Source organism: Vipera berus (assembly GCF_964194415.1).
Source record: "Vipera berus genome assembly, chromosome: 3".
Taxonomy (NCBI): Eukaryota; Metazoa; Chordata; class Lepidosauria; order Squamata; family Viperidae; genus Vipera; species Vipera berus.
In genome coordinates, this window is record NC_138204.1 from 116,729,945 (window position 1) to 116,747,061 (window position 17,117).

Here is a 17,117-nt window from a genome sequence, read left to right on the forward strand (position 1 = left end):
ATTTCAAAATGTTATAGACTAGTACAGGACCAATATCAGCAAGCACTTTCTATCTAGTGAAGATGTTTATGATTGGCTGTCATTCTTTTGCTCACGTACAGTATTCCAACTCTGGGTTCTTCTTAGTTTAGAATAGAATAGAGCTGGAAGGGACCTTGGAGGTCTTCTAGTCCAGCGCCCTGCTCAAGCAGGAGACTCTACACCATTTCAGACAAGTGACTGTCCAGTCTCTTCTTAAAAACTCCAGTGATGAAGCATCCACAACTTCTGAAGACAAACTGTTCCACTGGTTAATCGTTCTTACTGTTAGGAGGTTTCTCTTCAATTCCAGGTTGCTTCTCTCCTTGATTAGTTTCCAACCATTGTTTCTTGTCCTGCCCTCTGGTGCTTTTGAAAATAAGTTGATCCACTTCTTTGTGGCAGCCCCTCAAATATTGGGATACTGCTATCATGTCACCCCTAGTTCTTTTTTTCTCTAGACTAGCCAAACCCAAATCCTGCAACCGTTCTTCATGTTTTAGTCTCTAGGCCAGGGGTGTCAAACTGCTGGCCCATGGGCCGGACAAGTCATTGGGAAACCATGCCCACCCCATTGCCAGCAATGGCAAAAAAACTCTGATACGTTTGATTATTTGATCTTTGCTTATTCTGAGCCTTTGCTTCCCTGACTTAATCTTTGCAGATTCTGGCTATCTGGTGATATTCTGCCTTAGGTATGTGTTCCTCTTTCCATTTTTTGTACTTGTCCTTTTTATTTATCAGAGAGATCTTTGTGTAACCATGCTGTTCTCCATGAACTTGATTACCCAGGTAGATTATCAGGTTCTCCATGAACTTGATTACCCAGGTAGATTATCAGGTTCTCCATGAACTTGATTACCAAGATAGACTTTCAGTGAGAGTTAGAATTGCAAGGCAGGTACTGTTTAGGAAAATTTGTTTTAAAAATAGAGGGGAGATGTGTGTTTTAGAAAGTAGTTACTCAAGCAATGTACTCCCTTTTCTGGAAATTCAAGATGTCAGTTCTTTGTGGAAAGTAGCCTGGCAGACAAGGAAGTCAAGGCTACCAAGTTTCCCGTTAACAGTTCCTGCATTACTTGCTCTTCCTGCCCTTAAAAACCATCCTTCGAATAACTGCCCAGTTTTTCCTAGGTTTTAAATGTCCTTGTGGGATTCCATCCTGGCCAACACAGATTTAAGGATGCCACAGAATACAGAAGTGCAAAGGAAAGTTCTGAAAGACACTGCAAGTGGAAGAGGAAGACATCCTGTGCAGTCATTCCTTGGAGAGAGAAATGCCTTATGGATTGTGGAGGAAGAAGAAGGAGAAGGAGAAGAAGGAGAAGGAGAAGGAGAAGGAGAAGAAGGAGAAGGAGAAGGAGAATCATTCCATGTACTGAATAGTCAAAGAAGATTTGTAAACATTGAGAGCTGAAACAAATGTGACACAGAAGCCCTGTGATTAGATTTACTGTCACTATTCTATTTTACTGTGCAGACTTTACAGTTTAACTATAGCAGACATACCGTGGCAACGGGACATTTAACCCTTTCTTTCCTATAAGTTCTTGTATATAAATGTCCCTGCTCCCCAAAATTTGCTACTGAAGGATGACGGTGGCAAAATGGTATCATTCTCATATCTGGATCAAATGGCAAGTGATAAAGTCTAAGATGGAATACATTCTAAAAATCCCTGGTAATATTTATTTCAATATTTCAGCTGATCTATGAATTTTGCTAAATCAAGATGGTATGTTTACCCTACGTTAAACCTCCTTTTAAGCTCTGCTAGATGCCTTGTTCCAAATACTTTCCTTAATTGAAGAAAGTGGTGGGAAGATGGGGCTGGGGAGCTGTTTTAACTGGTGGGCCTGATAGCATTGGAATCAAATATTATCCAGAAAAAAAACTACCAAGCAATTCCAGTCAGAGAGTCTGGGCATAGATATTTTGGGCTGGGTGGTGTTGAGCTGTCTCTCAATTGTTCAGGAGTTTTATTCTCACACATGTGCACTACACAATAAATAGGCAAATGCATTTATTTTGGGATGTATAAGGTGCACCCCCAAAATTCCCTGCCCAATTGCTCCTATATACACTGCCCAACCAATGCAGCAATCCTTGCATTGTTTTGTCATGGTTCATTGAGAAGTGAACAGATTTACCAAGAAGGGGCAAAAGTATGATAGGACTGAAACTGCATTTTCACATAGGAACTGTAGGAATAAAATTATATATATATAATTTAATCAAGTTGTAAAAACACCCACCAATTCACAAGAATTGCAAATTGAATATTGAAATACAGTATTTGATGTATCCCAATTTGATGAGAAAAATAATTAACCATCTAGTAATAAATGATATTTAACTCATACGACAGTTCTTCATATTTAAAATTAATTTATTTAAGAGAAATACTTTTTGGAGGGCCTCTTCATTAAAGGTTTACACTATGTAGATTTATTCAAACATTATAATTATGGGTTCAAATATAGGAAATGAGCATGCAGATGGTTACAGATGTCTGTTCTTGCAGATGTTGCTATGGCAGCAATGTAAATTATGTAGTCAAAAATACTATTTTCATCCTGTCAAATGAAAAAGTATCTCTAACTTGGTGAATATTGCTGATCGACAGTGTCTTGCACCACTGGCCAAATTCTTCTGATGCCACAGAATGTAAACATATATGACTACATCCCACATTCCCAATAGCCATGTGAATTGCTTTAAACACTTTTGAAAGTGGCTGATCTAGATATATTTTAAATCTATGGAACTAAAATAGCTTTGATCACTTTGTGGAATACCACCACTACAATAATAGAAATGTAATCCTTACAATTTTCTTGGATCTCTTAGTGATTACAAATACTATTGATCATTGAATGCTTCTCCTTAAGTTAAGAAGGGAATTCGACACATTACTTTTAATAATTTGATTTCTACTTTGATAGGTATTTTTATAAGGGAGTAGTGGAGGAAATTTGATAGTTTGTTAATTTATTGAACTGTAATACAGGCTGAGGATTATCCACTACTGTATACTGCTTAAGACTTCCAGAGAAAAAAGGAGGAACCTGCCCCACTTTACATTGGGGAGGACTGTGTAGAGAGAGTTTCCTCCTTTAAATTTCTGGGAGTCTACCTCTGTGAAGATCTGACCTGGAAAGTTAACACAACCCAGGTGGCTAGAAAGGCCCAACAGAGGCTTCACTTTCTTAGGGTCTTGCGGAAGAACAGGGTAGAACAACGGCTAATGACCCTCTTTTACCAGTCTACTTATAGAGAGCATCCTCTCGTATGGTATTGTGGTTTGGTATGCTGGTCTGACAGCCGCGGACAGGAAAGTATTACAGAGGGTAGTGAGCACAGCACAAGACATTGTGGGCTGTTCCCTGACACCACTGGATGACATCGCCAGGGCTCGTTGCCTTGGAAGAGTGAGGAAGATTCTCAGGGATGACTCACACCCTGGACAGTATCTCTTTACTCTCCTACCATCCGGTAGGAGATATAGGAATATAGCCAGTCGTACCAACAGGCTGAAAAATAGCTTTTATCTGTGGGCTGTTAGGCTTTTAAATGGGACATAATCTCTGTGAACGTATGCAGAATTGACTTGGGAGGCCGGTGTGTGGTGTAGTTGGTTCACATGGTGTGGTAGGATGGAGGGTTTGTTGTCACTGTGTGTTTGGGGGAGAGAGCACGGGGGGAGGCTCAGCTAATCTCAATGTACACATGTTTTACTTTGACAATAAAGGTCTATTATTATTTATTATTATGGATCTGCTGTGTGAAAATAAGTCAGAGGTATGGATAGAAATATAATCAAAATGGAGCTTACTCCATCTCTCACTCCTTTTTTCATTATGTCCACTATAGATAATGGATATTCTGAATCAATGTCTAGATGCTGGACTGGTTGAGGACAGAAGAATATAGCTCAAACCAAGATGGAATTATTATTACCATTAGTTGTCCAACTGAGTTGCTCTACTGTAGACCAGGAATAGGCAACCTTGGCTCTTTTATGACCCGTGGACTACAACTCCCAGAATTCTGAGCCAGCCATGCTGGTTCAGGAATTCTGGGAATTGAAGTCCATGAGTCATAAAAGAGCCAACGTTGCCTACCCCTGCTCTAGACAGTCTCATACTTCCTGTAAAGGAGTATGAGAATGGCATCATCTGCAGGACTCCAGACTGAAGCAGACATTGCCCTCTGCCAGGGTCCCCACTGTATTTCATACCTCTGTTTAGGTCTGGGTTTATCTCTAAGGGTCCTGGGCCTCATGCAATTCCCCAATTATTATTGGCAGTCTAAAGTATCTATTCAAATGTTGCCATTGGATTGTAGTTTTTAATATGATAGAAGAAGGTATTAAATGCATTCAGTCCATATGTTTTCTTTTCCAGGAGGTTGACAAACATGAGTCTCCCCTGTATCTGCCCTTGTTTCTCTCATGCACATTTTTCATAGACCAGTCCATTTATGTGTCTTGCTAACCCAAGTGTCTCTTCATTGTCCACTGCTTCTCCCCCCCCCCCCCTTGTTGCATGTAGCCAAGTCCTTTGTATGGAAATTTGTCTGAATACTGTTTATAACCTAATATCTTACTTTTCTTTGTTTGATAGCCTTTAAGGGCCCCATTTTATCCGGCAATATCTCTAGGACTTCAAAGATTTGATCTTTTGTGACTCAAAGGGATTCTCAAGGTTCACCTAAACCAGGGGTAGGCAACTCTGGCTCTTTTATGACTCATGGACTTCAACTCCCAGAATTCCTGGCTCAGGAATTCTGGGAGTTGAAGTCCATGAGTCATAAAAGAGCCGAGGTTGCCTACCCCTGACCTAAACAAAAGGATTGATTGGACTTGACCTAAACCTGTGATTCCATGATTCTATGGCCACCTCACTCTATTATCCAGAGAGTCAGGGAGTGCAACAGTGGTAAGATAACTGATTTAAAACCTAGGGTAGCAAGGTGGCCTTAAAACAATGAAAGACAAGAAAATAGCTGTCTGTTCAAACAACAGTATCAACTACTGAAGGCGACAATACCACTTTAAAGTATCTCATGGTACAGTTCTTGTGAGTCCACACAACTGGCTCACACACCTGAGAGGGTACCTATAAAGCCACTGTGCAGACTATGGGATATGTTTTGCCATGCAGCAACACCAAGGAGGCATATATCTGTACCTAGCTGAGGTGTGGGCTTATCCCATTTGTGTGCAACTGGGGTGAAAGACAGTTTTTGTCTAGAAATATTCACAGCAAGCATTACTCACATTTCTCTCGGAAACTGAGAGCAGTAGTGTGTCTGAACTGTTACCTTAGCACTGTATTAACCATCCAAAGCCATGTGTGGTTGGGTCTGCTTGCTTCAAGATATACAGCCTGGTCAGCATTTATTGCTGGCTCCTGTGCGATGTTGCTATAACTTCCATGCTGTAGTATGGAACAACCTTTACTCTGCTGGGCAGGTCTATGGCTCCAGAGGGAGTCTTGCTGGAGCATATATTGATTGCAAATAATGTCTCAATATCCTATAGCAGGTCTTAAATCAAAATGGGCCTAAAAACACTTCCCTCCAAGGAACTTTTGAAAAGAAGAATCTATTTCTTTGTTTGCAGTTTTCATTTTAGAGTAACTGCATTGCCCTTTCACCTATGGGTTTTTCTGTACATGTCTCTTTGTAGTCAATATTTTGCAGGTTTAAGTGTGAATGGCACCCATTTAGCAACCGACACTGCTCCTTCCACCCCTCTTCAAAAGACAAAATACCCTTACCTATACAGCTGGGAGATGGATGGAATATTTATTTTTTTTATTTTTTTTATTTTAATTCCATTTATATCCCGCCCTTCTTCTATGTATATGCCTGCTTATTAGGGCTTTCACACACACCCCAAGCGGCATTATTACAAAGTCAGCTTAATTGCCCCCAACAATCTGGGTCCTCATTTTACCTACCTCGGAAGGATGGAAGGCTGAGTCAACCTTGAGCCTGGTGGGATGCGAACCTGCACTAATTGCAGGCAGCTGGTGTTACTTAAGGAGGCATTAGCCCCCTGCTCCACCAAGAATATGTGTGAGCTCCTGCAAAAGAGACTCTTGAAAAGCTCTACTTTGACTACAAACAGACATCTTCCTTCTGGCTTATCTGCTGTGTAAAAAAAATGCAGATTGAGAAACTGAGATCTCAGAATTTGAAGAATGGAAGCAAAGGTTTCACAGATTTTAATTCTTAGCAGAAAAGAAGGAGTTCTTTGGAGAACAGTCAGTGGCATACAGTAATAGGAGAAGAACATGGGGAATTGCAATTCTTGGACATTTTTGGAAAACAGGACTCATATCTGCTGAAGTGTAGGACTAATTTAAGAGCTTTCCTTGCTCTGTTAAATGCATGAGTCGATATCAAGGCTTTTAAGATTTAGTAAAGCTTATAGCAGCCCTTAAGCAATCTGGGCTGATTTCAAATAGTTAGGCTAATGAAGATCCAGGTTAGCACATGGATGATAAATTCCTAGGAAATCTCAGAACTTTAGGCTAGATAGAGAATTCTAAACACCAAAAAGACATAAATAGAAGAAGCAATCCATTTTCATATTTTCCCCATGGATGTATCCATGGAATTGGGCTCTTGTAGAAAGAGACTATTAACGTATGACAGACTGGTACAGAGAGAAATAAAAAACTGATATATTTAAAAAAAATCAAGACCCTGATACTTCTTCTCCCTTTTTTGAGATAAAATTACAACTTTTCATTATAAATATGAATGATAACCTTTCTGTGTGAGACTTACAGTGCTTTGGCACTAAAAGCTAAAACCTTCATTTTACTGGATAAAGACATTTTCTTAGAGTGCAATGTATTGTTGAAAGAAAAATCTTCAGGTCCAGTCCAAGCCAGGAATAAACAAGATGCTGGAAATAAAATGGAGGCTGCTTGGGAAAGAAGATTCTTGTTTATTTAGTTTTCAGAAACTTCAGTGACACAGCACATTTCTGGGGTGGCTGACAAAATGGAGCTGGGAGTGGTAGATTTTTTATACCTTCTTGGGCTTTGTGTTTGAGGTTGTTCCTGTTCCTGTGCAATGTACTTTGACCTGAGCCAGAGTGTGCACTTATGGTATTCTAATGGTGGTGGGTTAATCCTGTTATGTCCTAAAGGTCATGTTTCTGTCCTTGGAGTCTTTGTTTTTCTAATCCCTTCAGCTCAAACCTTCTCTGGAGCTGTGGCTGAAGGCATTTTGCTTATGAATAGATGGCCCCAAATCTGCATTTCTAAAAGCTGGTGTCAGACCCTCAATGTATTTTCTATGCATTTCCATTTCACTTCATTTTGGGTGCTGTCATTCTGGTGGGAAGGGGGTGATTTTGCCAAGAGGGAGGGGGACAGTTCAGGGAGCCTACAATTTCCTTTGCTTTGTTCTATCCTCTTTGAAGTACCTTTCTTGGGGCATGAAAGGCAGGAGGAATGTGCCTACAGCCATCTGCCTTATCTCCAGTCTGATGGAATGGAGCCATGGAGGAACTGACAGCCTTCAGAATGGTGCCTTATTGCTGGTTTCCCACAACAACTTAACACCTATGGATTGGCTAAATCAAACTGACCAGTTGAACACTGGGGAGGGGTTTTAAAGGGGCATTTTTAATATAATGTTTTGCACAGGAAAACTTCAGATCCTGCCTTACTTTCCTGCTGTCATTAACTCTCAATAAAAGTTCCTTTTGAAACAATGCCAGTTTCAAAAGTTCTGCTTTAATTGAGGCAGGTTCTTACAGGTGGACTGCTTAGGGGAAGGAAACTGGGGGCTGGTTTCTGCATAAGATTTTTCCTCCATTATTCCTCTGGGAAATTCTGCCTTTTTTAATATCTCGCAAAATATTTTCTTCTCTGGGGGGGGAGGGGTGCTGACTTCCAACAGTATTTTACAAGTTAAATATTTGCAATCAAAAGTAAGCATCACTGAGTTTAATTATGATAACTTTCATGTGCATAGGATTTTAGTCAAACTGATCCTATTAAATTATACCATGTACCTTAAAATATTTGTTTATTACTATAATAACACAACTGCACACTTTCTATAATTATGGCTACAGATAAAGTTTGATCATTGGAAACTTTGGATATGAATACTAACATTAGATATAAGTAATAATTCTCACACTGTGATTTTGGTCACCTACCATCATCATTTTCATTCCCACTTCCAGAGTATTTTGAAACTGAACTGGAATAGTCTTTACTGGGCCAGCACTGAAACTCAAAGAACATGTTGAGATCACCCTATATATATAAATTAGCGCATTCCCCTTCTAACCAACAAAAAAAAATCATTTAATCTATACTCACCTCCTGTGCTGCCATGAGTTCATGAGAAACAAACATCCTCTTCTTCTTCACTCCATACAAAAAAAGAGAAAAAGATATCATTTGCTACAATCCCTTCAACCAGTGTCCATATAGAGAAAGCTGTTTAAGGGATACCAATTTGAAAAATTAAAAGGCAAAGGTAATATTCAAACTACCTTGATATCATTCTTATGTTGTGCATAAAAACATTAGAGGAATGTTGAAGGAAAAGTCTTCATCATGGTTCAGTCCAAGCTGGGAATAAACAACATGGCGACTGCTTTAGAAAGAAGGTTGCAGTTTATTGAAGAGGAGAGCCAGACAGGAAGATGGCTCTGGAAGAAAAGAGAAGGAGCACATGTAGAGAGTGGGGTTTTATACCCTCTAGGGCTCTTGAGGTTGTTTCCTGTTCCTGTTTGAGGCTTTGTATTTCCTGTGTCACATATTTTGACCTGAGTTTGAGTGTGCCCCTTTGGCATCTGTGGTTTAATCCTATTAGGTCCTGTCTTAGAGTTTGGCTGGGGTATGTAGATTTTAGGTGACTTTGTCTTCCTAAGCTTCTAGCTGGGGGCCTCCAACCTTCCTGGATTATTTACATCTGCATTTCTACGGAGCTGGTTTCTGCTTGTGGGAGGGAGACTTGGGGCTATTAAGAAAACTGTGCATGCTTTTCTGCCTCTTTAAGATCCTTTGAGGAAATATAACATTCTACCCTTTTAATATTTCCTTCTCTTGGGGGGGGGGCTGACTTCCCACAATATAATGAACCTACTTTTGCAGTTGGAAAATTTAGATGCTTTCACCAATATTTTTGTCCGTGGGGCAAGGAAATAAATTCTAAACAATCTACATAGATAACAATAGAGGAGAATATTTCTAGCTCAAGGTTGAGCTCTATGGTATTCTTGCAGATGTTTCATTACCCAAACTAGGTGATGTTACCTAGTTTAGATAATAAAATGTCTACAAGAAAACAACTAAGCTCAGAGAGCATCAAGGACACCTCAGTCTACCCAGGATTCTGGAATTTTACTTCACCATGAAACTGGGTTAATCCAGACTGCTTTGACTGTTTGTAAATCCCTGCCCTCTTTTCATGTGCAAGGCTGGCCAGGCAGAGTGAAGAGTTCTGCTCTTTCCCCCTTTTTCGGCAGGAGACCAGCCACTTGCAAAGCATCCAGCTGTTTGTTTAGTTTTGGTTTGATTTGTTTTTGCAGCAGAATGGCTTGCCTGAGTCAGTGAGACAGAGAGAGGCAAGATAGCACATAATAGAGGAATAAACCCTTCACAATTTTCAGCATTGCAAAGAGAAAGATCAACTTTGTCCTACTTTAAAATAAATCATTTCCAATCTGATCAAGACAGATCTAGCACTGATTTTGAACTAATGCAAAAATCTTTAATTTTTGCATTGTTTTTGACACATTGAGGTCTCCTTAATTAAAGATAAATTAGTATTATCAAAATTAAGAGCCCCCTTTTGTTGCAAGAATTATCTTGAGAAAGAATGGGCATAATACAAAAAATACTGGAAGAATAGAACATAGAGGCAGCATATTGGGGGATTGTGTATGTGTACACATAGTTTGCATGGATGTGCCCATGCAAGTCAATATTTTTTTCCAACTACTTCCAACCAGCTGAGCTGGCAATGGAACCATTTAAAATGGTGGCAAAGATGGCAGAATATCCATAGGAAAGAGCATCTAGTCATTTCCAAAAGACAGAATTATGGATCTCATCTACAGTGAGTTATTCAGGTCCTGTTAAACTCTAGATTCAAGGGACCTTTTTTAAGGTGGAAATTGTCTGCTGCAGCTTTCTAAGAGACAAGCTGTGACTCTCTTGCTGGCTTTGTTAATGAATAAATGCTAAAGAGGAAGGAACACATATGGAGAAGTGTTTATTTGGGGGCCTCCAGAGAACTTGTCAAGAACTTGCTTAAGACTTGGCACTAGGGTTGGGAATGGAGCTGCCAGCAGTTAAAACAATGTCTCAGCATTGACTAATAATTTCCAGGCTCAGAGTAGGCACCATTAATGACCCTTTTTATTCATGTAGGAGAACTCAAAGAGGAGCATAATACTCCATTAGGATAATTTGGAGAGACATTGCAAGCTGTCAAAACCTTCAGATGATGTTTCTGCCAAAGCATTTTGGTGACAAATGTGTGATGCATTAGATGGAAGGGTACTGCAGAAGATGAGAAGGTTTCAAAGAGAATGGAAGGCAGAGAAGGAGGAGACATGTAGCAGTTTGAGAATCCAGTGGTGGGATTCAGCCAGTTCGCACCAATTCGGCAGAACCAGTAGCTAATTTTTTGTTGCCCAGAATGGACTTCCGGAAGTGGCATCCACACAGAGAACTGGTTGTTCACATATTTGTTCTGTTCCAGCCTATGACCGGCCCTGTTTGTGTGTCAGGGACAACCCTTTTTTTCCTTTTTACAGTCAATAGGCTGGAAAAACCCAACCCAAATTTATTTACAGTTCAAACAAAAAATCAACAGAATATTTCTTCAGTAAATGAATCAAAATATCAAACAAGAGTCAACAAACAAGAGTTAAACAGAAGTAGCAAGAACAGACCAGGATTCTCTTAGAATGTCTCCAAATGGTTGCCTTCAGCAACTAGCCCTGCCCACACCTTCCCTTTTTATTAACAGTCTCAAGGCGTGGCTTCTCACTGCCTTCTCCTCCTCTCACTGAGTTGCCTCATTGATTTTCTCTGCTCTGCTCTGCTGGATTGGCTTCTGCTTCTAGCATCTCTGAACAGATTCAGCTGTGACTCTTCTGAATCCAACACCTCGTATTCACACAGCTGAGCCTCATGAGGAACATGACTGGAGGGGCCAGGCTGAGAGTCCTGCAGTGCATCAGAACCTCCCTCTGACACCAAAAGCTCTCCAAACCCCTCCTCCTCCTCAGATTCATCAGACTCAGCTGCTGGGAGCACAGGCTGACACTGAATCACAACAATATTTGAATCCCACCACTGGTTCAATCTATATGTATCTCTCTCATACGAACTTCCCAAGATTCTTGTAATAACTAGTTATACTCTATCATTTAGTTTGCAAAAAGGAAAAGCAGAAAATCAAACCAAATGGATCCAAGGGTTACATTTAAAAGTCTTATTTCTTATTTAAGGAATTAATTTTAACTGTTCACAATATTTTCTCCTCTTTTTAGAATGACCACATGTGAAAATGAACAGCATGTCTAGTGTACATTGAAAAGCCATGCAACCTTAAAACTGAAGTTATCATATTGGAAAAATCTGTGCCTGCTTATGTTACTTCTACGGTTAGTCTTCAACTTATGACCAATCATATAAGGATTGTTGGAAGTTACTATCAAACCCAAAATAGGACTATTGACCTGGATTCGAAGTTCCAGTGGTTGGCCCTCTTCCTTGGTCATGTGACTGAGTTTTGGGTGCTCAGCAACATTGCCACATTTATAAGCCATTTGCAGCATCTTTCTTCTGGTTTTCAAGATCACACTCCTAGCGAACCATTGGTTCACTTAACAACTGTGTTTTTTCTTAATGACTGTGGCATTCACTTTATGACTGCTGCAAAAAAAATCATTTTACAATGTCATAACATGCAACTGAAATGGTCAGGCTCCATTATGGTCCTATGTTGAGGACTATCTGCACTCTTAAAGACAATTGAAGAAGAGTCTCTTTCAGCCCTACCTTTTCTTGGTATGCCTTCAACAGGGAAGCATTGGTGCCCTTCCTGGTGCCACTCTTACCTAGTGTGACTCAAGGGAGCTGTGTACAGAGACCTGCAAGGGGCAGGCCCTTCATGATTGAACTCCAGATCACATAGAGCAGGGCTTTTCAACTGGTAGTATGCCTACCACCAGTGGTAGTTTAACACCTGGCAGGTGGTATGCAACCCATAGCCAAGTGTAGCAGGGGAGGAAACCAGCTAAAGTGGCACTGCACAGACCTGGAGGAGATCAGCTGGAGCTGCAGAGCTTGGCAAAAGCCTCAGGATCAGTGCACATGGCGACATGGTAATTGGAGCTTCCAGCACACCTGGAAGAGAAAGGGAGGAGGAGGGCGGAGCGAAGAGAAGTATAAAAGAGGCAGGTTTTGGCGGGAGAGGGAGAGAAAGCACAAGAAGAAAAGAGGCCTTTCTTACCAAAGCAATGAGGAGAGACAGAGTGAGCGGCCTGTTTTCAAGTGAAGGGTGAGTGAGCGAGCAGCCTGTTTACTGAGCAGCATGTTTTTTTGGGAAGGGTGAGCAAGCGAGCAGGCTGTTTAGCGAGCAGCGTGTTTTCAGGGAAAGGGTGAGTGAGCGGTGTGTTTAACGAGTGGCATGTTTTCGGGGGAAGGGTACATGAGCGAGTGGCGTGTTTAGCAAGTGGCATGTTTTCGGGGGAAGGGTGAGTGAGCGAGCAGGCTGTTTAGCAAGTGGCGTGTTTTCAGGGGAAGGGCACATGAGTGAGCGGCGTGTTTTCGGAAGGGCAAGCGAGCGAGCTGGGCAGGAGTCCCAGTGTTAGATACTGGGTTCGTTGCTTCAATGATGAGACGAGGTGAGTGAGTTCAGCAAAGATCATTGTTTATTGCTTGCAGGATCTGAACTGAGAAACAGGGCTGTGAATGCAGCAATTTATACCCTGGCCTCTAGGCGGTGGCCAATAGGTTTAAAGCAACCTATTGCCTCCCTAGAGGCAGCCAATGGCGGCACTGGAGATGGGTTGTCTGAGGAGCTGGGAGCCGTTAGCCAGCTTCCCTGCTTAAGCAACCTTCCAGTAATTAACCCACGTGCTGTTCCCTTAACAAGACAAAGCCTTACACCCCTCCCCCTAGAATGTACAAACATTATAACAACAAAAGGAAAATGATTACAGTAATACAAATTTACAAGGTACAACAATAGTGTGCATTTACATGTTTCCATCCTGGCTAATACAGATGTTTCCTAGCTAGCAGCACAGCAATGATACAGACACATTATAGCTCTGTTATTTCAGAACAAAATCTTGTAGATATGCAGGAGGTTTGCGAACCCTTGTGGAACACCTGGGGGACCCAGCCGGGCTGGGTAGATCAGTGTCTTTAAGTTCAAGAGAGTCTGGTTAACTCGGAAATCTCTGGCTGACCCTTCCAGGTTGGCCCACCCCAGAGTCAGTTTGCTCTGCAGAGTTAGCACAGCGGCTGTAGTGTTCTGGTTGGCTTTCTCCATCAGGGGACCCATATTGCACTCCTGGGCTTTCTTCCCCTCCAGCCACCTCCCTGTTGCTCTGGCTGCTTCGACCCTCAGAGCCAATGGATTGCTTGGCCTGGCTGCTGGTTTGTGGTCCGTGGAAAGGACCTGTGACGAATTCCTCGCTTTGTGGCCGTTCTGGAAAACGCTTCCTAAGCTGATCAATATGGTGACGGACAACTCACCCGCCCTCTAGGCCCACTTCGTATGAGAGAGGGCCTGATGTTTTGGTAATCTTCCCTGGCACCCACAAGTTCCCATGCCCATAGTTCCTGGCCCACACCCCGTCGCCCACTTGCAGCCCACTTGGGGGTTTGGGGTGAGAAGCCTCAGCTGCCACTTGGTCTGGGTGCAGCCTGTCCAGCTTTGTGATTAAAGTGCCTCCCCCAGTGCAGCTCTGCTGGGCTTTTCCCTGTTGCCGTGCAAGGTGTGGAATGTTGGCAGAGCAAAAAGTCGGCCAGTCTGTGGTGCCAGTCCCCAGTCACTATATGCCTCAATGACTCCTTTGTGGTGCGAACCATACATTCAGCTTGACCATTAGTAGATGGGTGAAATGGAGCTGATGTCACATGCCTAATGAGGTTTGCTCTCAGGAATGCCTGAAATTATGCCGCAGTAAATTGGGCCCCGTTATCGGACACTACGACTTCTGGCAGCCCATGCGTGGCAAAGAGTTTCCTAAGCACCTGGATGGTCCTAGCAGTAGTCATGTTTGCGATTGGTATAACTTCTACCCATTTAGAGTGGCTGTTGACCAATATAAGAAAGAGCTGTCCCTGAAAGGGCCCAGCTAAGTCTATATGTATCCTAGACCAGGGAGTGTGAGTCTCCTCCCACCTGTGAACTGGAGCGTGCGGCATTTCAGGCCTTGATTGTTGGCATGTATAGCACCCATGCACCTGCGCCTCAATGGCTTTATCTAATCCTGGCCACCATAAATAGCTTCTTGCCAAGGCTTTCATGCGAACAATACCCGGATGACCTTCATGAAGTGATTGCAACACCCTGTCTCTTAGTGAGGTGGGAACTATGACCCTGTTCCCCCAAAGAATACAGCCCTTGTGAGCTGAGAGCTCGTGTCTCCTCGTAAAATAGCTTTGAAACTCAGGACCTGGGCTTTCATCCAGCCACCCTGTGTGTACCCAAGTTAGCACTCTACTTAGGGTCTTGTCTGCTGCCATTTCTGCAGCAATGTCCCCTGCATGGAGGGGAAACTCCAGCAAGTCCTGAATGGACAAAACGTGGGCTGCTGGGACCGGATCTGATTTGATTTGAGGCAGTGGAAGTCTGCTCAGGCAATCTGCATGGCTCATATCCTTGCTGGGTTTGTGAATTAGCTTAAAAGTCTAAGCTGATAAAAAATGGACCATCTTAGCATTCTGGGGGATAAGATGTGGGGTGTCTGTCTGTCTGTAGTGAATAACCCCAATAACGGTTTATGGTCTGTGAAGACCGTGAAGTCCCTGCCGTACAAGTAGTCGTGGAATTTTTTTACTTCAGCTACTATGGCCAATGCCTCCTTATCAATTTGTGCATAATTACGCTCTGCGGAGGACAGTGTCCTGGAATAAAAAGCAATTGGAGCTTGAGTTCCATCACTCTCCAAGTGACTTAGGACAGCCCCCACCCCGTATGGGGACACGTCACATGCTAAGCATACCGGCATTGATTCTTTGAAATGAGTGATCGTGGAACTAACAGACAGTAGAGCCTTCAATTCCTGAAAACTTCTTTCGTGAACACTAGTCCACTTCCATGTAGCTTTTTTATCTTGAGCCAGTGTAGCGGCTCTGCCACTGCGGCCTTGTTAGGAAGGAACACATGGTAAAAATTTAGGAGGCCTAGGAATGCCTGCAGCTCTCCTTTTGTTTTAGGGCTGGGTGCCATCTGAATGGCTTTTACTTTCGACTCAGCAGGGTGGATGCCGTCAGCATCAATGTGAAACCCTAAGAACTCAGTTGAGGGAACTCGAATACTGCACTTATTCTTTTTAAGCTTGAGGCCTGCGTTGTGCATCCTTTGCAGGACGGCTCTGAGCCTCCTTGCTAGCACCTCAGTGGACTCACCGGCGATGAGCACATCATCAAAATAGGGGCAAACCCCCGGAATGCCCTTGAGTGTATATTCCATGATGCCCTGAAAAATGCCAGGGGCTACACTGACCCCAAGTTGCAGGCGCTTTACTTTAAACACCCCCCTATGGGTTACAGTAGTCTGTGCTGTGGCTGTGGCCTCATTAACAGGGAGCTGCTGGTAGGCCTGAGCCAAATCTAATTTTGCAAAAATGGTGCCACCCTGCAAAGATGCCAGGATGTGGCTTACTACCAGTACTGGGTATGTGTGCTGTTTGAGTGCATGGTTAATTGTGCATTTGTAATCTGCACAGATTCTGACCTCCCCATTGGCTTTAACTGGCGTTATGATTGGGGTCTCCCAATCACCCCCATCTACTGGCTGCAGTACGCCCTGTTCAACAAGTTTATCTAGTTCAGCGTCTATCTTCTGTTTAAGAGCAAATGGAACCCTACAAGGTTTAATCCTGACTGGCACTATGTTTGGATCTAGTTTAAATGCTATTGGCGGGCCCGTGTATGTCCCCAGAGCTGAATCAAACACATCTGCAAATTCCTTGCATACTGTCACTAGACTCATGACTTGTGTCCAGTTGATCCCGGTTACTTGGATGCCTAGTGCATCAAACCAATTGAGCCCCTACTACGACAACATCCAGGTGCCCCGAAAACCCCTTAAATTTAACGGCTAGTGTGGCCTCACCCTTGACTGCGACTCTGGCATTCTGAAAATCAGTTAGTACAATATCAGATGGCCTCAGCTTGGCCCATCTTTTACTGTGACTACAAAGGAAATTAAATGTTTCAAGGGAAATAATAGAAATATTGGAGCCCGTGTCCAGCTCCATCTTGCAGGGGACCCCTTGCAGCTCCACCTGAAGTCTATACTTTGGCTTAATCGGGCGGTGAGCCCCTGTATGGCAAATGCTTCTGCAGCTGGAGCAAAACCCCATGCTATACTGTCCCGGGACCCTGGTACCTCTCCTGGTTGGATCTTCCAACTGGCGATTCAATGGCCGGTCCCTCTGGCGACCTCTGCAGATGGATGCGATGTGGCCCATCTTTCCACAGGCCCGGCACATGGCTGTCCGGAACCTACAGTCCAAGCATTGGTGTTGGCCGCCACAACCTGGGCATCTACTGAAGGGATCTGCCTTGTAAGTGGCCCCATCTTTGAATCCTGCTCCTCTGTTTCCCAGGGACTGGTCCTCTGGGTGCGTGGTCGCTAGCGTGGCTGTGCTAGCTGACCATAGGGGGGAAATTGCTTTTCCCACCAGGCGTGCACTGCCTCTCCCCTTGTGACTCTTCAGCTCAGTTGGAGGAGCAGGATCCCACCTTCATTGCCAATGTTAGATACTAGGTTTGTTGCTTCAATGACGAGACAAGGCGAGTGAGTTCAGCAAAGATCATTGTTTATTGCTTGCAGGATCTGAACTGAAAAACAGG